The sequence below is a fragment of the Canis lupus genome, chromosome 6, assembly GCF_011100685.1.
Source record: "Canis lupus familiaris isolate Mischka breed German Shepherd chromosome 6, alternate assembly UU_Cfam_GSD_1.0, whole genome shotgun sequence".
NCBI classification, from domain to species: domain Eukaryota; kingdom Metazoa; phylum Chordata; class Mammalia; order Carnivora; family Canidae; genus Canis; species Canis lupus.
Genome location: NC_049227.1, coordinates 62,738,753 through 62,761,721, shown reverse-complemented (window position 1 = coordinate 62,761,721; position 22,969 = coordinate 62,738,753). Strand labels below are relative to the sequence as shown.

At 38.5% G+C, this 22,969-nt stretch overlaps 1 protein-coding gene, 1 long non-coding RNA gene and 1 pseudogene across 6 annotated transcripts in view; 1 reads left to right on the top strand and 2 right to left on the bottom strand.

Moving 5' to 3' along the window:
• COL24A1 (collagen type XXIV alpha 1 chain) overlaps positions 1-22,969 on the bottom strand; it is a 387,148-nt gene that overhangs the window by 99,050 nt on the left and 265,129 nt on the right. The gene's annotated exons all lie outside the window — the stretch shown is intronic.
• On the bottom strand, positions 3,121-4,371 carry LOC612981 (annotated as a pseudogene).
• The window catches only part of LOC111096418, a 56,427-nt gene continuing 51,185 nt past the window's right edge, over positions 17,728-22,969 (top strand). The window contains exon 1 of the long non-coding RNA XR_005361326.1: positions 17,728-17,869. This is a non-coding gene — a long non-coding RNA (uncharacterized LOC111096418). The remainder of the gene's footprint in view (positions 17,870-22,969) is intronic.

Genomic DNA, 22,969 nt, shown 5'->3' with positions numbered 1-22,969 from the left:
TTTTGTATATTTTTATATTGGAGTTCAATTTGCCAGCATACAGTATATCACCCAGTGCTCATCCCGTCAAGTGCCCCCCTCAGTGCCCATCACCCAGTCCCCCATCCCCCCGCCCACCTCCCCTTCCACTACCCTTTGTTCGTTTCCCAGAGTTAGGAGTCTCTCATATTCCGTCACCCTCTCTGATATTTCCCATTCATTTTCTCTCCTTTCCCCTTGAATCCCCTTCGCTATTTTTTACATTCCTGAATGAATAAAACCATATAATATTTGTTCTTCTCCGATTGACTTACTTCACTCAGCATAATACTCTCCAGTTCCATCCACCTTGAAGCAAATGGTGGGTATTTGTCTTTTCTAATGGCTGAATAATATTCCAGTGTATACATAGACCACATCTTCTTTATCCATTCATCTGTCGATGGGCACTGAGGCTCCTTCCACAGTTTGGCTATTGTAGACATTGCTGCTATAAACATCGGGGTGCAGGTGTCCCGGCGTTTCACTGCATCCCTATCTTTAGGGTAAATCCCCAGCAGTGCAATTGCTGGGTCGTAGGGCAGGTCTATTTTTAACTCTATGAGGAACCTTCACACAGTTTTCCAGAGTGGCTGTACCAGCTCACATTCCCACCAACGGTGCAAGAGGGTTCCCTTTTCTCCACATCCTCTCCAACATTTGTTGTTTTCCTGTCTTGTTAATTTTCACCAGTCTCACTGGTGTGAGGTGGTATCTTATTGCGGTTTTGATTTGTATTTCCCTGATGGCAAGTGATGCGGAGCATTTTCTCATGTGCTTGTTGGCCATGTCTACGTCTTCCTCTGTGAAATTTCTGTTATGTCTTTTGCCCATTTCATGATTGGATTGTTTGCTTCTTTGCTGTTGAGTTTAAGAAGTTCTTTATAGATCTTGGATACTAGCCCTTTATCTGATACGTCATTTGCAAATATCTTCTCCCATTCTGTAGGTTGTCTTTTAGTTTTGTTGACTGTTTCTTTGGCTGTGCAGAAGCATTTTATCTTGATTAGGTCTCAATAGTTCATTTTTGCTTTTGTTTTCCTTGCCTTCATAGATGTATCTTGCAGAAGTTGCTGTGGCCAAGTTCAAAAAGGGTGTTGCCTGTGTTCTCCTAGAAGATTTTGATGGATTTTTGTCTCACATTTAGATCTTTCATCCATTTTGAGTTTATCTTTGTGTATGGTATAAGAGAATGGTCCAGTTTCACTCTTCTGCATGTGGCTGTCCAATTTCCCTAGCACCATTTATTGAAGAGACTGTCCTTTTTCCAGTGGATAGTCTTTCCTGCTTTGTCGAATATTAGTCGACCAGAAAGTTGAGGGCCCATTTCTGGGTTCTCTATTCTGTTCCATTGATCTGTGTGTCTGTTTTTGTGCCAGTACCACATTGTATTGAGGATCACAGCTTTGTAGTACAACGTGAAATCCGGCATTGTGATGCCCCTGGCTCTGGTTTTCTTTTTCCCCCTATATTACCCTGGCTATTCGGGGTCTTCTGATTCCATGCAAATCTTAAGATGATTTGTTCCAACCCTCTGAAGAAAGCCCATGGTATTTTGATAGGAATTGTATTGAAGGTGTAAATTGCCGTGGGTAGCATAAACATTTTCACAATGTTAATTCTTCCATTCCATGAGCATGGAATATTTTTCCATCTCTTTGTGTCTTCCTCAATTTCTTCCAGAAGTGTTCTGTAATTTTTAGGATATAGATCCTTAACCTCTTTGTTAGGCTTATTCCTAGGTATCTTATGCTTTTGGGTGCAATTATAAATGGGATTGATTCCTTAATTTCTCATTCTTCAGTCTCATTGTTAGTGTATAGAAATGCCACTGGTTTCTGGGCATTGATTTTGTATCCTGCCACACTGCTGAATTACTGTGTGAGTTCTAACAATCTTGTGAGTGGAGTCTTTTGGGTTTTCTATGTACAGTATCATGTCATCTGCGAAGAGGGAGAGTTTGACTTTTTCTTGGCCAATTTGAATGCCTTTTATTTCTTTTTGTTGTCTGATTGGTGAGGCTAGGAGTTCTAGTACTATGTTGAATAGCAGTGGTGAGGGTGGACATTCCCTGTCATGTTTCTGATCTTAGGGGAAAGGCTCCCAGTGTTTCCCCACTGAGAATGATATTTGCCGTGGGCTTTTTGTAGATGGCTTTTAAGATGCTGAGGAATGTTTCCCTCTATCCCTACACTCTGAAGAGTTTTGATTAAGAATGGATGCTGTATTTTGTCAAATGCTTTCTCTGCATCTTATTGAGAGGATCATATGGTTCTTGTTTTTTCTCTTGTTGATATGATCTATCACACTGATTACTTTATGAGTGTTGAACCAGCCTTGCATCCGGGGATAAATCCCACTTGGTCATGGTGAATAATCTACTTAATGTACTATTGGATCCTATTGGCTAGTATCTTGTTGAGAATTTTTGCATCTGTTTCATCAGGGGGATTGGTCCATAATTCTCCTTTTTGGTGGGGTCTTTGTCTGGTTTTGGAATTAAGGTGATGCTGGCCTCATAAAATGAATTTGGAAGTATTCTGTACCTTTCTATCTTTCGGAACAGCTTTAGTAGAATAGGTATTATTTCTTCTTTAAACATTTGATAGAATTCCCCTGGGAAGCCATCTGGCCCTGGACTTTTGTGTCTTGGGAAGTTTTTGATGACTGCTTCAATTTCCTCCCTGGTTATTGGCCTGTTCAGTTTTCTATTTCTTCCTGTTCCAGTTTTGGTGGTTTGTGGTTTTCCAGAAATGCGTCCATTTCTTCTAGATTGCCTAATTTATTGGTGTATAGCTGCTCATAATATGTTTTTAAAATTGTTTGTATTTCCTTGGTATTGGTTGTGATCTCTACTTTTTCATTCATGATTTTATTGAGTCTTTTTTCTTTTTAATAAGGCTGGCTAATGGTTTATCTATCTTATTAATTCTTTCAAATAACCAACTCCTGGTTTTGTTGATCTGTTCTACAGTACTTCTGGCCTCTATTTCATTGAGTTCTGCTCGAATCTTTTTTATTTTATTTTTATTTTTATTTTTTTGCTCGAAACTATTTTTTTCAAAAAACATTTTTTTTTCATTTAAAAAGTATTTAGAACACATAAAACAAGGCAACATTTATTCTTTCTTCTCATCTTCTGGTGTGGGGTCTGTCGGTGGCTCCTCCACTGTTGCACTGTTGCTCTCTGAGACAGTGTTACTATCACTGGTCCCTTCCTCGGCCATACTGTCCACCCCCTCTTGCCCGCTCTCCTTGTCCTCAGGAGTAGACGTGCCTTCTTCACTGTTTTGTTAGCTTTCCGTTGCTTCTTCAAGGTGTGTCTCCTCTGTCTCCATAGGGATGCTTTCGTCGTCCTTCTTCTCCTGGGCCTTACTAGCAGCTGGCTCTTGCTCAGGAACCGTGCTGCTCTGACTACGTTCAGCTTGCTCTGCTGCTTCTTTCTCCCTCTCCTCTTGCCTTTTACAAGCCTGTTCTTCTGCCTGTGCAATTTCAGCGGCAATCTTTTCCATATCCACTTCTAGTTTCAAACTGCACAACCTTTTAAGTTCATTATTAAATGAATCTCTGCTTTCTAGGAACTTTCTCTTGTTTTCCAGGTGTTGCTCCTCTATCTGAAGAAGTTCAGCTTCTAGTTTTCACTGATGAACTATTAAGGACTGGACCTGTCATTTGAGGACCTGCATTCTAGCTGTTGTGACAAATGACCGAACGTCTGGCACCACACTCTGATTTCACTGATGAGGCGGTGGTTTCTCTGGAAACGGGCGGTGGCTGTCTGCTTCACTGAAAAGCCATCATCATAATCATCTGGATCTTTAGCAGGCTGAATGCTCATGTAAGGTTCTCCTTGCTCCATGCGAGACTGTCTCTGTCGACTTTCTTCCTCTAAAGCAGCTTCTGCACTTTTCGCATTTATGTAAGCAAGGTATGCGGGAGAATTATGATAGGCCTTCGTAGGTTCATTGTACTCTATCTTTTCTGCTTTGTATTCGTTTAAATATTCTCGTTTTTCTTCATCAGTGAGATCTCGCCACATGCCACCAATAATCTTGCCAATCTCCCACAACTTTAGGTCAGGGTTGGAAGTTTTTACTTGGTCCCAGAGCTTTCTGCTGTACCTCATGTAGGGCATCAGCAGCTTACCTGGTGGCTTTGGGGGCTTTGGAATCGTAATATCAGAGGATGCTGTGACCCGGCTGTTGGTGCCCGGGTTCCCTCCCAGCCTGTAGTTGTTGTAGGTGAGATGACTGTATGGATTGTATCCCACAAACCCTGGTGTGCTGGGCATTTGTGTTGCAGGAGCTGGGGTGGGAGGTGGGGCATAAGATGGTCTTTTTGACATTTTGGAAGATTAAATTCTCAGTTCCTTAAGAATGAACGATTGTATCTTCATTCTCATTAGTTTCCATGAATCTTTTAAATTCTTCTCTAATTTTCTGGTTGACCCATTCATCTTTTAGCAGGATACTCTTTAACCTCCACGTGTTTGAGTTTCTTCCAAATTTCTTCTTGTGATTGAGTTCAAATTTCAAAGCATTATAGTCTGAAAATATGCAGGAGACAATTCCAATCTTTTGGTATCGGTTGAGACCTGATTTGTGACCCAGTATGTGGTCTATTCTGGAGAAAGTTCCATGCGCACTTGAGAAGAATGTGTATTCAGTTGCGTTTGGATGCAAAGTTCTGTATATATCTATGAAATCCATCTGGTCCAGGGTATCATTTAAAGCTCTTGTTTCTTTGGTGATGTTGTGCTTAGAATAGCTGTCATTTGCAGAAAGTGCCATGTTGATGTCTCCTATTAGTGTACTATTATCTAAGTATGTCTTTACTTTGGTTATTAATTGATTTGATATACATGGAGCTCCCACATAGGGGCAAAAATATTCATGACTTATAGGTCCTTTTGTTGGATAGACCCTTTAAGTATGATATAGTGAAACTCTTCATCTCTTACTACTGTCTTTGGGATAAACTTTATCTGATATGAGGATTGCTACCCCAGCTTTCTTTTGAGAACCATTTGAATGGTAAATGGTTCTGCAACCTTCCATTTTCAGGCTATAGGTGTCCTTAAGTCTAAAATTAGTCTCTTGTAGACAGCAAATAGATGGGTCTTGCTTTTTTATCCAGTCTGAAACCCTGCGTCTTTTGGTAGGATCATTTAGCCCATTCATGTTCAGAGTTACTATTGAAAGATATGAATTTAGTGTCATCGTAATACCTATTCAGTCCCTGTTTTTGTGGATTGTTTCTTTGGGCTTCCTCTTTCTTTTACAGGGTCCCCCCTTACTATTTCTTGCAGAGCTGGTTTGGTGGTCAGCTTCTGCCTATCTTGGAAGCTCTTTATCTCTCCTTCTATTCTGGATGAGAGCCTTGCTGGATAAAGTATTCTTGGCTGCATATTTTTCTGATTTAGGACCCTGAATATATCCTGCCAGCCCTTTCTGGCTTGCCAGGTCTCTGTGGAGAGGTCTGCTGTTAATCTAATATTTCTTTCCATATAAGTTAGGGATCTCTTGTCTCTTGCTGCTTTAAGGATTTTCTTTTTATCTTTGGAATTTGCAAGTTTCACTATTAAATGTTGAGGTGTTGAACAGTTTTAATTGATTTGTAGATAGAGAGGGGGACCTCTCTATCTCCTGGATCTGAATGCCTGTTTCCCTCCCCAAATTAGGGAAGTTCTCAGCTATGATTTGTTCAAATATGCTTTCTGGCCCTCTGTCCCTCTCGGCGCTCTCTGGAACCCCAATTATACGTAGATTTTTCCTTTGAGGCTAGCATTTTTTTCCCTTAACCTTTCCTCATGGTCTTTTGTTTTTCTCTTATTTCCTCAGTTTCCTTCCTTGCCAGCAACTTGTCTTCTATGTCACTCTTTCTTCTACCTCATTAGCCCTCATCGTTAGGACCTCCAGTTTGGATTGCATCTCATTTAATTGATTTTTAATTTCGGCCTCATTAGATCTAACTTCTGCAGTCATGAAGTCTCTTAATTCCTTTATGTTTTTCCAGAGCCACTAGTAGCTTTATAATTGTGCTTCTGAATTGGCTTTCTGACATCGAATTGTAATCCAAGTTCCATAACTCTGTGGTAGAGAGTACTGTTTCTGATTCTTCTTTTGTAGTGAGTTCTTCTTTCTAGTCATTTTGCTCAGTGCAGAGTGGCTGTATGAGTGGGCTGAGTCAAGAACATCAACCACGACCTAAGTAAATTTCACCCTAGAAGATTCTGCTGAAGTCAGAGACCAGAAATTGAAATCAAAGATCAGAATGGTATAAAACAAAAGGACTGCTAAAGTGAAAACAAATTTTAAAGGATAGTAGTAAAAAATAAAAGGCCAAGAATCCAAAGAACAAGAGGGAAAAAAAAAGAAGAAAAAAATGAGAAGAAAAAAACGGGGTGGACTGGGAGGTGGTGGTGGTGACGAAGTTGTAGTGGAGGGAGAAGGTGGTCTACTTGAGGGGTTCTAGAGGGTGATCCTCTTGTTTCTGAGTATATTAAGTTCTGTGTGTTAGAAGATGCTCAGTCCCATATTTATATAAACCAGAAATACTTGTAGAAGGCCGCAACATTGACCACCAAAACATAAATGAGATAAAGGGGGGGGGGCAGAAAGGGAATGAGGGATCTCACAGAATGAACCAGCATGGTATACCACTTGGTTCTGGGTGCATGCTGGTCATGTTTTAGAAGGTATTAACTTCAGCCATTGTAGAACAAAATGAGGCAGAGAAAACAAAAAACACAAAACAAAAAAACATATCTTGTATATCTCCCAAAATTAGTTGAGTATGTTGAAGGGAATCTAGAAGTGGAAAATATACCTAGGACCTGTAATTGTAGAAATATGAGAGTCAAAAAGGAAGAATCTTAAAAATGAAGAGGTGGTAAAGCATTGTAGTTAAGGTGGGAAAGGAGAAAAAAAATTGGAAATTTACAGTCTGATATAAAAACAAGTTGTACTGGAAAAAGGAGGAAATAAATAGGAGGGGTCCCCTCTGGTTCTATATGCTGTAGATCCCTCCACTTCCCCTGGAGCTTTCCAGAGCTGCTCAGCCAAGAACCTGCTCTTCCCCTGTCCCTCCAGCTGGTCTCCGGGGGAGGGGCTGCTGTGCTGACTCTCAGGTGTGTGCACCTGGGGGAGCTGCCCCACTCCGCCAGTACCCGGCTCCGTGGGAGCTGTTGACCCCGAGAGGCCCCCGTTCCCTGGGGCTCCTCCCCTCCCAGGCACAGGGTGACACCAGGAGGACCACCACTGGCGGTGGCCAGGTCCCCAGCCCTGGAGTCGGCTCCTGCAGTAACCACCGCAGCTCCCAGTCCACACTGGCCTAGGTGCTCCCGGAGTGGGGGGCGCTGATCCGCACAGCCTGGGGGCAGGAGCTCCCTGCTGTCCTGTGCCCTCCCCGCCTCTGCCTGTCCCGGGGGGACGCAGGATCCTGGGCCGTGTCCCCCAGGACCCTGGGATTGCGCTCCTGGGTGCCCCCAAGGCAGCAGAGCGCAGCCCCCTCTTCCCGGAGCCCCCCCTGACCCAGTGACTTCTCCCCGAGGCCCCCCCCTCCCCGGGCGCGGGCTCCAGCCCTTTACTGAGCTCGGCCCGGGGTGTGTGGGGCGCTCTCCCCCCGGGGCCCTCCTATGTTAGTGACCCCGGGAGACTGGAGGTGTCCCTGCTCCCCATGCGGTCCTGCCGGGTTTCCCTGCTGAGCGCCTTTCCCTTGGGGAAGAATCCGGTGCAGATTTTTAAAGTTCTCGCTTCTTGGGGCGGGGGCCCCCCTGTCCCCAGGCTCTCACCGCCCCCTTAGCCCGGCTCCTCACGGGGCCCCTCCCCCACTGAATTCTTTATTTTTTCTCCACTTTCCTACCTTGTTAGAAGCGAAAACCCTTCTCTCTGTAGTTCCAGCTGTTCTCTCTCTAAATCTCAGGTTGAGCTCGTAGGTGTTCAGGATGGTTTGAAAGTTATCCAGGGAGGTGGTGGGGCCCGGTGAGGTGAGGACCCTGCTCCTCCGCTGTCTTCCCCAAGTTCCTAGTTACTACTTTTTGTGCTCTATTAAACCTGTGCGCACTCCCAAGACAAGAAGATACTCTCCTATATTTTCTTCTACTTCTAGCTTTTTATATTTAGCTTGCCTTATGATCCATATTTTATTTTTCTTAAGATTTTATTTATTCATGAGAGACACACAGAGAGAGGCAGAGACATACATAGAGGGATAAGCAGGCTCTAAACTTATAATTCTTAACAGCGTTAGGCCTTTGTTGCAATACTTGTATGAGAGGGAATCCATAACCCTTTTATTATGCCAGCACTCCACAACTGCATTGAACTCAAATATTCAGGTGTCAGCTGACACTACCGTGTGGCAATGCTACCTACCAACTAAAAATGCAGTGTAGGCATCGTTGCGTTTATATATTAATAAAAATTTGTTGATAATATAAAAATAGAAGTGCTGATGTTGGTGATAAGCTTCAGTCTCACAAATGTGTATAATTATGAAATTTATTATTGCTCTGCAAGATGGCTTGTACATTCTTCAAACCTCCATTGCCTCATTTTCACTAGAAACTACACAGCCTTGCCTCGTAATGCCCTGAGACGAGTAGCAATCAAACAATAGACATCTCTTCTCAATGCTCAATCTACTGACACATCTCCGTATGTACACACATTTTGCTTCCCTTCTCTTATGAAGGAAGAAATTTCCCTGTTTTATTGTGTGAGGTCAGTTGTTCATTTGTATCTAAAACCCATGTTCTCTTCAAGGCCTTCTCTTACACTTGCACTATTAATTTTTTTTCTTAACTAAATCACTTCCAACAGCAATTAAATATGCTAGATAGCACTGACTTAAGAAAAATACTTCCCTTGATGTCATGTCCCTCCCATCTTTTCTCTCTACTCATTCAATTTCTCACATACTTTCTAGTTCCATTTTTGCTTCCCCATGATAGCAAAACTTTCTGGAAGATTTACTTATTTTCCTTGTCACTATTTCCTTACTTCTCATTCCCTCTTCATTTGGGCTTTTGTTCTTACCACAACTCTGAAATTGATTCCCTTTGGGTCAACAACTGGCCTTATATAGTCAAATCCAATGGCTCGTTTTATCTGAAACTGTTTTCCATTCTTGAAACTTTTTAAAACTTTTGTTTACATAACAGCACACTTCTCAAATCTTCTTCTTACTTATGACATCTCCTTATTTCCTTATAGTCTAATAATTCCTAAACTTATGTTACCTGTCTTGACAGTACCATTGATCTTCTGATTATCCCACCAGCTGACATCTTTTTGAACTCCCAAAAGGCATCTCAAACTTTATGTGTCTCAGTAGGCATCTCAAATCTTGAATTCCCTCCTTAAACCCCTACACCTTGTCTCTTTGTCTTCCCCATCTCTACTGTAATGAGGCAGTATTTTGAAAATTATTAAAATTGCTTTTCTATTTTGCCTTTTTGAATACATGGGCTTTACCCTATTCAGCTTGAGGGGTTCATATGCCCAAGGGCTGAATGTATTAAGAGAAATTTTTTTTTAAATTTTCTTTTTCCAACTTGAAAATTTACAAGTTGAGCCTGGAGCACCCAGCACATGGGTTGTCCTATTATAGAAGGGCACACTTTCCATCTATAGCAAGAGAACTCTAAGGCTTTTACTAGATGATAGAAGGTTGAGATCAAGACATAGGGGAAATATAGAGAAAGCCAGGTTTTTTCTTTTGATCCCAGGAGTATGCAGGAAGGCAAAGAGGGAGGGAGAGACACAAGTGTTCAAATTTTCCTTTTTCTGAGTTTTGGCATACTGAAACCCTTGTTCCCTACTACCTCTTCAGGATGCAGGAAGGGTATCTTCTTTTTAGATATCACCTGCTTTATGGCCATATCAATTTGGATGCTCAGGAAAGTAAAAATGAAGAACATTTGTTAAATTTTCCTGAGCTACTCCTTGATTTCTATATGAAGTAGATCTAGAGAGCAACTTAGAAACACTTGAGGAGCTTGTTGAGTGGGAGTGTACTCTAGAAAGATGTGCCTCTGCTGTAAGGACTGAAGTGCAGATTTCCTGGGCTAGAACTAAATGAAAATGAAAATCCAGAAGACCTAAGAGGGATCTGAAGATTAGTGGAAGCTGAGAGGGAACACAACCCCCCACCACCTAAAGAAATGAAAATTACTAGCTACATAAGTCATCATTGTAGGCCATCAGGGTAGGCAGCAAGCAAATTGACAATCAGGGGCATGGTAATGTCACTATGAATAACACCTGCATCTAGATCCAAAGTTTCTTCATCCTTGCCATCACCAAATACTCACACTCTCTAATGGAAGGAGTAAAAGAGGGAGGTTGAGAATTGATACATTTGAGAAACAACATCGTAAGAGTCTGAGCATTACCTAAACAGAGTACTAATTTATAGGAATAGATTATTTAAGCTTTCAGCTGGGTTGGATTCAAAATTTCCTTTTCCTAGGGTACCTGGGTGGCTCAATTGGTTAAGCGTCTGTCCTTTGGCTCAGGTCATGATCCTACAGGGTCCTGGGATTGAGCCCCATGTCAGGCTCCCTGCTTAGCAGGAGGGTCTGCTTCAACCTCTTCATTTGCCCCTCCCCCTGCTCATGCTTTCTCTCTCTTGCTCACTTTCTCTCAAATAAATAAAATCTTAAAAAAATAAAAAATATCTTTTCTCCCCAACCCCCCAACTCACTAATCAGTAAGTTAGAGCTTATGAGGAAAACCAGATAAACCAAAAATAATGAAATCACATATTTGCACATACGTAAGTACCAATTTGTAGCCCTGTAACACACTTAATGGTATGATCTAAAAACCAGGATTTTTTCTTTATATTTTTTCCCTTTCTCTCAACATCCAAACAATGAGAAATCCAGTCAGCTCTCTCTTCAAAGTATCTTGAATTGGATCACTATTCACTTTCTCTCTTGCCCCCTTACATACCAAACCACCTTACCACTTTCCATCTACACTATTGCCATAGTCTTCTAAATCCACTTTTACCCTCATAGTCTGTTTCTTCAAAATACCCTACATTATCACTAACAATGTTAATAAAACATCTCTCCCTGGTTAAAACCTTCCAAATGGCTGCCCACTAAAATCAGAATCATCTCCAAACCTCTTATCATGGTCTGTAATCCTCCACATGACCTGGCTCCTTCTCTTTCTCTGACATCATGTTTTCCAGTTACTCACTACATTCTAGCTACTTGGCTATATTTCCCTGTTTTTTCTTTTTCTTTCCTTCTTTTCTTTTCTTTTTTCTTTTCTTTTCTTTTCTTTTTTTTCTTTTCTTTTCTTTTCTTTTCTTTCTTTTCTTTTCTTTTCTTTCTTTCTTTTCTTTCTTTTTTTGTTTTTCCCGGTTTCTAATAGTGCATCTAATAAATGCCCTTTTTATCTTAGGGTATTTGCATTATATGTTCCCTCTGCCTAGAAAGCTTTTTCTTAGATATTTACATGACAGCTTCTTCTTATCCTTAGACATCTGGTTCAATGTAACCCTAGGTAGTCCTTTTGTGACCAGCCCAATTTAAAGTAGCCTATTGCCTAGTCACTTACCATGTTTTATTTTCTTCACAGCTCTTATCACTATCAGAAATTATTCTTGTTTACATTGCCTTCCCACACTACAGTGTAAGTTCCAAGACAGCACAGAACCTGTTTATTGCTATAACACTAGTACCCAGAACTTTGCCTCACATATAACCAATGCTTAATAAATATTTAACAAACAAATGAATGATAGAACATATGCCCAAAGTAGAAAGTATTTAGCCTTAATCAGACAGTCACCTAGTCTACTTGGTATATTCATTTGTAAAGAAATAACATCTTAAAACACATGTGCTAAAGTTTGAAGTAAAACCAAAGCTTATGAGTAAAAGGTGAAGAGTAGTGAGACATTTTATACCACCTTTTAGTTTCTAAGAAATGTAGCCTATGGATCTTCTTGGAGCATTTTACACAGTAAACTTTTGTACACTTGAAGAACACATTATGTGTGCAAAAGGGGGTTGCCTGTATTCTATATTGTATTTTCTTCTGACATTATAATCAAGAAGGTTTCCTCTGTTTTTTTGGTCCACATCTTTTTTTCTCTTCAAAGACAAGTTCTTTTCCCTTTATGCAGGAGGGGGCGGGTGAGGATTGCAATAAACTTCCACTGATATTAGGCTGGTTTATTTTGGAGCTTGTTCTGAAATGCTTAAGAAATGTCTTGCTCCAAAATGTTGGCTATTAAAAGTTAACATACGCATTGCAACCCGTTTATGTATTTAGAAGCTTGCAGAGCAGACTGGAAAAATAGCAACAATTTCTAAATGTGCATTTTTTCATAGATTTCTTCGACAATTACAAAAATAAGAATGCTGGGCAGCCTGGGTGGCTCAGCGGTTTAGGGCTACTTTCAGCCCAGGGCCCGATCCTGGAGACCAGGAATCGAGTCCCATGTCAGGCTCCCTGCATGGACCCGGCTTCTCTCTCTCTCTCAGTCTGTGTCTCTTATGAATAAATAAATAAAATCTTAAAAAAAAAGAAAAAATAAGAGTGCTTTTATTTAAATGTCATGTCGACAAAGAAAAGTTGGCTTGATGCTGAGCCTAGTCATAAAATAGAAGGAGTTGGGATTTTAGTCTATTACTTTAAATATGTGAGAATAGTTGTATTGTCTTCAAAGTAACACATCTAGTTTTTTAAAAAAACTTTGAGATATAATTCACATGCCATATTATGAACCCATTTAAAGTGTACAATGTAATTATTTTTAGCATATTCACAGAATTGTGCAACCATCACCACAATCAATTTTAGAAAGTTTTCACTGCCCTAAAAGAAACCGTGTACCCATAAGCACCCCATTTCCTCCCAACCACTGCACCTCCACCTCCACTCCCCACCCCTAGGCAATGACTAAACTACTTTCTATCTTTATGGATCTGCCTTATTTGGGACATGTCATATAACATGTGGTCTCTTTTGACTGGCTGCTTTCATTAAGTGGAATGTTTTCAAGGTTCATCAGTGTAGCGTGTATATCATTTCTTTGCATTGACAAGTAATAGTCCATTGCATGGTTCTATTACATTTATTAATATACATTTACTAATTCATCAGTTTAGGATCATTTGGGTTATTTCCACTTTTTCGCTATCATAGATAATGCTGCTATAACATTTATGTAAGTTTTTGTCTGAACCCTGTTTTCAATTCTTTTGGGTATATACTTAGGAATAGAGTTGGTGGATCATGTAGTAACTCCATGTTTAACATTTTGAGAAACTGCCAAATTGATTTACAAAGTGTCTGTACCATTTTACATCCCATCAATGATGTATATTTAAATCATCAACATTTGGTATTTTCTGTTTTTAAAAAATTTTTTTAAATTTTTTATTATATCCTAGTCAAGTGAAGTGGTATATCATTGTGGTTTTATTTGAATTTTCCTAATAGCTAATGATGTTGATCATCTTTTGAATTGCTTATTGGCTAACTATATATCTTCTTTTGAGAAACATCTGTTTAAATGTTTTGTTAATTTTTTAATTGGGTTACCTTTTTACTACTGAGTTGTAAGAGTTCTTTATATATTCTGGATACAAATCCTTTATCATATAGGATTTGCAAATATTCTCTCCCTTTCCATGGGTGTCTTTTCACTGTCTTAATAGTTTTTTGAAGTACAAAACTTCTAATTTTAATGAATTTCAATTTTTTTCTTTTGTCACTTGTACTTTTGGTGTTATCTAAGAAAACTTTGCATAAATCAAGGTATGAAGATTTACTCCTATGTTTTCTTTCAAGAGATTTATAGTTTTTGCTCTGAAATTTCAGTGAATGACCCATTTTGAGTTAATTTTTATTTGTACTTTAAAGAGGGGTCCAACTTTATTTTTTTGCATGCAGGTATCCACTTGTTTTAGCATCATTTGTTGACAAGACCATTCTTTCCCTCTTTGAATGATCTTGGTACATAATATACTGTTGCAATTCAAATTTATTTTGTTCTATTTTTGTCCCCTAGGATTTATTGTATCCATTGAGATAGCCAATTACTCTAGATATATTAAACAAAGTTTGCGAGTTATACAGTGGTTTCTATCACAGACTATGTTCCTCTTCTGCTTGAAACCTTTCAATGCCTTTTTACTACACTTTGAATAAAACCCAAACTTCTTGTCATGATTTAAATAATCCCTCATGATCTGCTTCCTATTTATTTCTTCAAGCTCATCTCAAACAACTTTTCACTGTTCATCCTGCAATGGTCTAGTCTATGGTCAGTGTTCATGATATTACAAAATCTGAGGTCAGGAATCTTGCTAATCTTGTTCCTCTTGGTATCCCCATTGCTTAGCAGAGTTATTGGTTCATAGAAGGACTCAAAAACTTTGCTGAATTAATGAATGGACAAATATATATTTTATAGAGTCACAATCTGTAAGGCTAATAAAATTTAGGAACATCTACACTAATGTGTTTTTTGTTTTTTGTTTTTTGTTTTTTGTTTTTTAGCATTTCTTCCAATGAAAGCTATACAGAGGCCAATATGTTAGATATATATACAAAGATTTTTTTTTTCCTGACTCACCTAGTAATAGAAGGAACACTCTTGCCCATTCAGCATCCCTCCCTGACATAGCCATCCTGGGAGGTTCTGCACAGCTCCAACCCCTTTATGTGTAATGCGTAAACTGAGAAACCAAAGAATGACTCACCCAACAATGTACAGCTCTTTAGTAGTAGAGCAGGGATAGTGGAAGAGCAATTCTTGCATAATGGTCAGTGCAGAGTTCTTTCTATTTCTGTGTTGGTTTATGACACAACAGTTCAGAACAAACAAGCCTAAGACCAGAGTCATAAAAATCATTCAGAAGATAAAAATTTAAATAAGTCCTTTACTCTTTAATGCCACTGACCTCAAATTTTCAAAGTTACTATTTTTCAGGGCTTCTAAGGAAATTATCTCAGGAATAAGAGTCATGTATACCTTTATCATTCTTTACTAACTATTGATAAGTCCTCTCATCTTTCTGACTTTGTTTTTTAAGATTCTATTGAGAAAGTTTCTTTATTTTGCTTCATCTTTTCTTAAGATATTCCCCTATTCCCAATCATCATACCACTCTATATAGATGGAGGAAAAATCACACTTCAATAAATCCAACCAAGTTTTGTCCTAACAGAATAAAAGAAGACATTTTTTTTATACATTCAACTTTTAACTCCCATAGCTTCACATCTGTTTAGATGTTAGATACAACAGTGATAGTTTTTCATTTTTTTAGAAATGAATGACAGACCATAAGTCAAGCAGATGCTTCTTCTCAGATGTTTCCAAATTCTTTTCCAATACAGAGTTATATATTCAGGTGAACTGAACACCTTAGCACAGAATTAAAGCATAAATTATACATTTTAAAATTCCGTTCAATGAAGTCTGCATCTTAGATTTGGGAATTTGTTATTAATGCTTCCCTTGCCTTATTTTTCAACTTAGTTTTCATTTTCTAATATTGTAGAAAGTAAGAGAAGCATTTTTTCCCTTGAAAAGAAGTTTTATTTCTTTTTCTCACTCTCTTTCTTGTTTATTTTTAAAGAATAGGTAGCATCTTTGTGACATTGCCTACAGAAAAATTTTTTTAAAGTGAAAAATAAATCCAACATCAGGCTGTCTGATTAAGCAATAGTTCCTTGGATCATAAAATTCTTTTGAAAAAATGTGCCATGGTATTTTTATTGAGTTTATGAGCTGAAAGGCATTTAAAATTCCAAGGAGAACAACAAAAAAGAATAAAAAAGAAACACACATGTGTTGTTACTAAAAAAGGCACCAAAGATGTGTATGAGGCAAGATTTTTCCTGGGAAAAATTATGAAGCAGATGAAATCTGTGTTTATCATTTTTCCATGTCTTGTTTTGAGCCCCCTTTTTCATTTCTGTTCTGCCCATCACCAGCTGTCATGATGTATCATCCCAATCTGGGATTCCTGTCTCTTATCCTACGGCATGGCTAGGCCTTTCTTTTTCCTAGTTCAGTTCTCCCCACCGACTTATAGAGTTTTGCTGGGGAAATAGGTTAAATGATTGAAAAAAATCCATGGTAAAGTATTAATAATTGTTAACAGTTAATGACTTTCCCATATAAAAATGAATTTGGGGATGCCTGGGAGGCTCAGGGGTTGAGTGTCTGTCTTTGACTCAGGGTGTGATCCTGGGATCCTGGGAATGAGTCCTGCATTGGGCTCCCATTAGGGAGTCTGCTTCTCCCTCTGCCTGTGTCTCTGCCTCTCCCTCATGAATAAATAAATAAAATCTTTTAAAAAATGAATTTGATAGGAATTTTCTGAAAGATGATCACACTTTTTTAAGCATTTGTTACTTGGCTTCTCTATAAGTCCAGCCCTGATGAATCTCCTAAAAAAGATGAAAAATATCAAGAACCTCAGAAAAAGCAAAATATAAGCCCAAGGCTTATATTTGTAGTATACTCATGGAGTAGTGTAGCTTAGAGACATAGAAGTCATAAAGGAACTAGATAGAGCCAGCTCTGCCATCTGCTATATTCTCAGCTTTCTCTGAGCCTGGTTGTTGTTTTGTTTTGTTTTCAGTTGTAAAGTGGGGAAAATAAAGCACCACTAGATTATTGGAAGGATTCTAGAGAAAATATAAGTGAAATTCTATAGTTCAGCCTGGACCAATAATTTGAAGATAATTTTGGGGGGTGATTCTCTAATGCTTTGTACTTGCTGCAGTAGAACTTATCATAGTTTTCCAGGAGTGAGAGGGCAAGACAGAGGAGAAATGGTCACTTTACCACTTATGTAAAACCAAAGGGAAAAAGACTCCATTTGCCAATTGCTGAAAACCAGGCAATATTTCTGGTTCATCTTCAAATTTCAAATGTCATGTTGAAATACACTGGTATGGTTATTTATTATTTTGGAGAAGAAGTGAGATAGCATTATTTTAATTATTGCTAACAGAATCAAAATTATTGGTAAATGATATGAATGGCAAGATAGCCAATTTATGCTTCATTTATGGTATTTGTTGTATTCTTCCAGAGAGTTTCTTCTCAGTTCTTGGAAATGTAATTGAGATTACTGGGAGGAGGAACTACTTTAAAAGGCTGAGCAAGACTCTCAGGGTATGGCAAAAAGATAAATCACTTTCGGGTAGGGTCATAAGTGATGACTCCCAAGATATGAGTATCTTCAAATGCAGGAAAACTTAGAGAAGTAAAAAGAGAATAGTTTCGGGGGAGATCTTATATTTAAAGATATGAGACAAGATAGATAGAACAGTAAAATAAAAAAGAGAGGCCATATCCGGAAGAATATAACAGATATCATAAATTAAGCATTTAAGCAAGAGAGAAGATATTCGCATTATTTATTTATTGATATCTCTCACCTATAGTGAGAGAATCTGTCCAACATGACATTTAGAATTTCTCTTGAAGTAATACTACAATTTGAGATCAGATGTTGATAACTTAAATTATGCCTGCAAAAGATTTCTTATGTCATTCTAGAGTTAGGATATTACTCTACAGGAATTATGTCAGCTCTATGAATAAAAATGAGAAATACTAAAAGTAAGTTTGAGATAACACAAAGTGTTCCTCTTCAAATGCTTTATGACAGAAGTTCCGTAGCTGAGGTGACATCATCAGGATAGTGACATGAAATTCCTGAATTCAGCCATCCTCAGAAGACCAAGTAGCAAGTATCCACATAAAAGACCACCATTGTGAAAACCCCAGAATCTCAGGGTGAGGCTGAAGCACTCCCCTAGATCACAGAGAGATACAGAAGGACCACAGTAGAAAGGTAAGAATTAAGATTTCATTTTGATTGTATTGTCCTTTCCCCAGACCAGCCACCACAATCAGGGGGCCCCCTTGGCTTACAGTTTCTCCAGTGAGGAAAAGAAAACCCAAAGTGGACATTCAGTTCTCCCAGTGTTATGAAATGCTTCCAGGATAGCCCAATAAGGTCTCACCTCATGGGAATCCCTGGGGAAGCTTGGGGCTTGACCACTGAGCATCAGATAGAGACAGTAATAGAAGCAAGGATCATAACAACCTGTGCCCAATCTTGTTCATTGCATTCCTGCTTGCAATAGCACTTGAGCAGAGATCTATAGTGATTCTGCACATCTACAGAGCTGAGTTGGCTCTGTCTGGTCAGGGGACTTGGTTGAAGGGCTTTGCATGATTGGGGTCCCCAGCCAAAAGGAGCATACCTGCTGTGGAACCCCTTAGATGGCCCTGGGTAGGCAGGGAAACATATCTGCAACCCTGCCCAATAGCTAACCATAGACTGCCATCCCACACATTCAGGATTGCCTGGCCATAGAATCTAGGCAGTTGTGGAGTCCAAACTATACCTCTAATGAGGCAGTCAGCCAAGCCAGCAGCCCTGCCAAAATGTTGGTAATGACCAAATAATCTGAACAGTGGTCCTGGGCAGCCTTGGAACCCAGCTTAAAGTACTGCCTAGCTGTGAAGCCCAGCCAACAGCTATACCCAGCAGCAAAATCTAGCTCATGGCCCTGTTCAATTCCTAAACACAGTCTATAACCTTGTAGAGGCAAAAAGGCCAGCAAGTGGCCCTGTCCAATTACCAAAGCATAGCCCTCATCCCTGTCCAATAAAAGAGCTCAGACAATATCTCCACCCAACCATGGAGTATATAATCTCCAGTACCAACCAACAGTGAGATCAGCTGGAGACCCCACTTGACCAGAAAGCCTGGCAAGTGACCTTACCCAACACAGAGGCACAGCTAGTGGGTTAAGTAGTCATGAAGCACAGCCTGTGACTCTGTACAAACTTGAGGCACAGCCTGTGGGTCTGTCCAACTGTGAAGCCATGAAGTCTCATGAAGTTGGAGTTCAGCCAACAGCACTATTCAGTTAGGGTGCACCACAGGAGGCCTTGCCCAACTGCAGAGTCCAATCAGAGGTACTGCCTTGTCAGGGAATACAGTCTAAGGTCTCACCTTACCAGTATCCCTGACCAACCAGGGTGCCTATTCACTGGTCTCACTTGAAAATGAGGCCCAGCCAACAGGATCACCCAGCTGCAAAAAACAGCTAGTGGCAGTCCTCCCCCAACCTCATAACATAGGTAAGGGCCTTGCCCGACTGGGGACCTCAATAGTAAGCTGTGCCTGCCCCCAAATTCTACCTGTTAACCAGTCTAGTATCCTAAGCTAAGCAGGCTGGAGAAGGGCTTTCCTTGCCAAAATAAACCTCAAATGTCTGGAAAAGGGACTGCTTACTCAGATAATGTGCAGATACTAGTGCAAGGATACAAGGACCATAAAGAATCAAATCAAGAAAAAAAAAAGAATCAAATCAATATGACAATGCCAAAAGAAACTAATAAAACTTCGATAATTGATACCAAAGTAATGGAATTCTATGGACTTTATGACAATCATCTTAAAGAAGTTCAGTGAACTACAGGAACATACAAATAGACAAAATTAGAGAAACAACACATGAATAAAATGAGAAGTATGACAAATAGAAACCATAAAAATAATGAAAACAAAAATCCTAGAAATGAACAATACAATGAACTTAAGAATTCAATAGAGAGCTTCAGTAGTAGACTCAGCCAAGCAGCAGAATCAGTGAATTCAAGACAAGCCATTTGAAATTACCCAGAAGAGTAAAAAAAAAAAAAAAAAAAAAGAACAAAATAAAGGAAAGAAAGTCCATGGTACTTATGAGCATCAAGCAAAATAATATGTGTATTGTGATAATGCCATAAGGAGAAGAAAGAGTCTATGTGAAGATATAATGGCTGAAAATGTCCCAAACTTGGGGAGAAAAATGCACATCCAGATTCTTTAGGCCCAAAGGATCCCAAATAAGTTGAATCCAAAAAGAATTACTTTGAGACACATAACTAAACTGCAAAAAGTCAAAGACAAAGGAAGAATTTTGGAAGAAGCAAGAGAAAAACAATTTGTCCCACAAAAGAGAGCCTCCATAAGACTATAAATACATTTCTCAGCAGAAACTGCAGGCCAGGAGAAACGTTCAAAGAAAAAAAAAAGTTAACGAAGAATACTATACCCAGCAAAGATGTCTTTCAGAAATGAAGTGATAAAGACTTTCCCCTCCAAAAAAAAGCTGAAGAGTTCACCACTAAACCTGTCTTACAAGAAATGCTAAAGGGCATTTTTCAGGCTCAAATAAAATAATATAATTAATGTAAAAAAACATGACTTATAAAACTCACCAACAGATGTAAATATATATTTAAAGCCAGATTCTTTAATATTGCAATGACTGTGCATAAATCGCTTACAACTCGAGTTAAAAAATTAAAAAATAAATGCATTTAAAATAGCAATAACTAGGGGATCCCTGGGTAGCTCAGTGATTTGGCGCCTGCCTTTGGCCAAGGGCGTGATCCTGGAGTCCTGGGATCGAGTCTTGCGTTGGGCTCCCAGCATGGAGCCTGCTTATCCCTCTGCCTGTGTCTCTGCCTCTCTCTCTCTCTCTCATTATGTCTATCATAAAAAAATAGCAATAACTAAGATTATTTGTTACTGTATACATACTACAAAAAGATGTAAATTGTAACATGAAATGTGAGGTGGTGAGAAGAAGTAAAAATATAAAGTTTCTCTATGGTATTGAAGTTGTTATCTGCTTAAAATAAGATGTTATAACATATTTTATGTGAGCCACAAAAAATGTGGTAGATACACAGAAGTTTAACAAAGGGTTAAGTCATAGTGCTACAAAAAGTCATAAGATCACAAAGACAACAAGAGAGAAAACAAGAAGACATCATATACAAAAGGGCCAGCAAATAATTAATTAAATGTCAATAGGAAGACCTTATCAATCATTACTTTAATTGTAAATGTATTAAATTCCCTAATCAAAAGATACAGAATGGCTGCATGGATAAAAGACAAGACTTACCTATGTACTGCATACAAGAGACTCACTTAAACTTTAAGGATACACAAAGATCAAAAGTGAAGAAACAGAAAAAGATATTTCAAGCAAAAGAAATAATAATAACCAAAAAAAAGCAGGGATAGTTACACTAATATTAGACAAAATTGGCTTTAAGCAATATAGTCATGAGACAAAAATGGTCATTATATGATTATAGTAATAATATGTAAATATAAATGTTAATCAATATGTAGTAATTGTAAATATTTATACATCAAACATTGAGGCTCTTAAATATTAAAGCAAATACTAACAGAAATAAAGGAAGAAATAAATACAATACAATAATAGCTGGGGACTTTAATACTTTACTCTTTAAAATGGTTATATCATCCAGGCAGAGAATCAATAAGGGAAAAATGGATCTGAACAACACTATAGACAAATGTACCTAACAGATATATACAGCATTTCATCCAAGAGCAGCAGAATATACATTCTTTTTTAATTTTACATGAGACATTTTCAAGAATATTTCATATGTAAGGCCATTATATAAGTCTCAACAAACTTTGGAAAAGAGAACTTGTATATCAAGTATGTTTCTAACCACAGTGGTATCAAACTAGAAATCAGTAACAGGAGGAGGGATGGAAAATTTACAAATGTGTAGAAATTTAAAAACACAGTCCTCAACAACCAATGGATTAAAAAGGGAATTAAAAGGGAAATTAAAAAACTTCAATTTAACAGTTGTAAATATTTATGCCCCCAAATTGGGAGCACCTAAATATATAAATCAGTTAAAAACAAACATGAAGAAACTCATTGATAATAATATAATAGGGATCCCTGGGTGGCGCAGCGGTTTAGCGCCTGCCTTTGGCCCAGGGCGCGATCCTGGAGACCCAGGATCGAATCCCACGTCAGGCTCCCGGTGCATGGAGCCTGCTTCTCCCTCTGCCTGTGTCTCTGCCTCTCTCTCTCTCTCTCTGTGACTATCATAAATAAATAAAAATTTAAAAAAAAAAAAAAATAATAATATAATAATAGTAGGGGACCTTAATATCCTACTTATAGCAATGGACAGAGAATCTAAACAGAAAATCAATAAGGAAGCAATGCCTTTGAATGATACACTGCACCAGATAGACTTAACAGATATATTCAGAACATTTCATCCTAAAGCAGTAGAATACACATTCTTTTTGAGTACACATGGGACATTCTCCAGATTACAAACTGGGTCACAAATCAGGCCTTAATTAGTACAAAAAGACTGAGATCATACCATGCATATTTTCAGACCACAATGCTACAAAACTTGAAGTCAAACACTAGAAAAAACTTGGAAAGGCCATAAATACATGGAAGTTAAAGTTAACAAGGAAATTAAAGAAGAAATTTTTTAAAAATACATGGAAGTAAATGAAAATGAAAACACAACAATTTTGGATGCAGCAAAAGCAGTTGTAAGAGGGAAGTATATAGCAATACAGGCCTACCTCAAGAAGTAAGAAGTATCTCAAACACTTAACCTAACCAACTTTACACATAAAGGAGCTAGAAAAGGAATAGCAAATAAAGCCTATACCCAGCAGAAAGGAAATAATAAAGATGAGAGCAGAAATAAATGATATAGAAACAAACAAAAAACCCCAGTAGAACAGATCAATGAAACTAGAAGCTGGTTCTTTGAAAGGATTAATAAAACTTATAAACTCTTAGCCAGACTTATCAAAAAGAAAAGATAAATGACTCATATAAAATCATGAATGAAAGGGGAGAGATTACAACCAACACAGAAATACAAACAATTATGAGAGAATATTATGAAAAATCATATGCCAACAAATTGGGCAATCTGGAAGAGATGTACCAATTCCTAGAAATATACAAATTACCAAAACTGAAATAGGAAGAAATAGAAAATTTGAACAGACCCATAACCAGCAAAGAAATTGAATCAGTAATCAAAAATCTTTCAATAAATAAAAGTC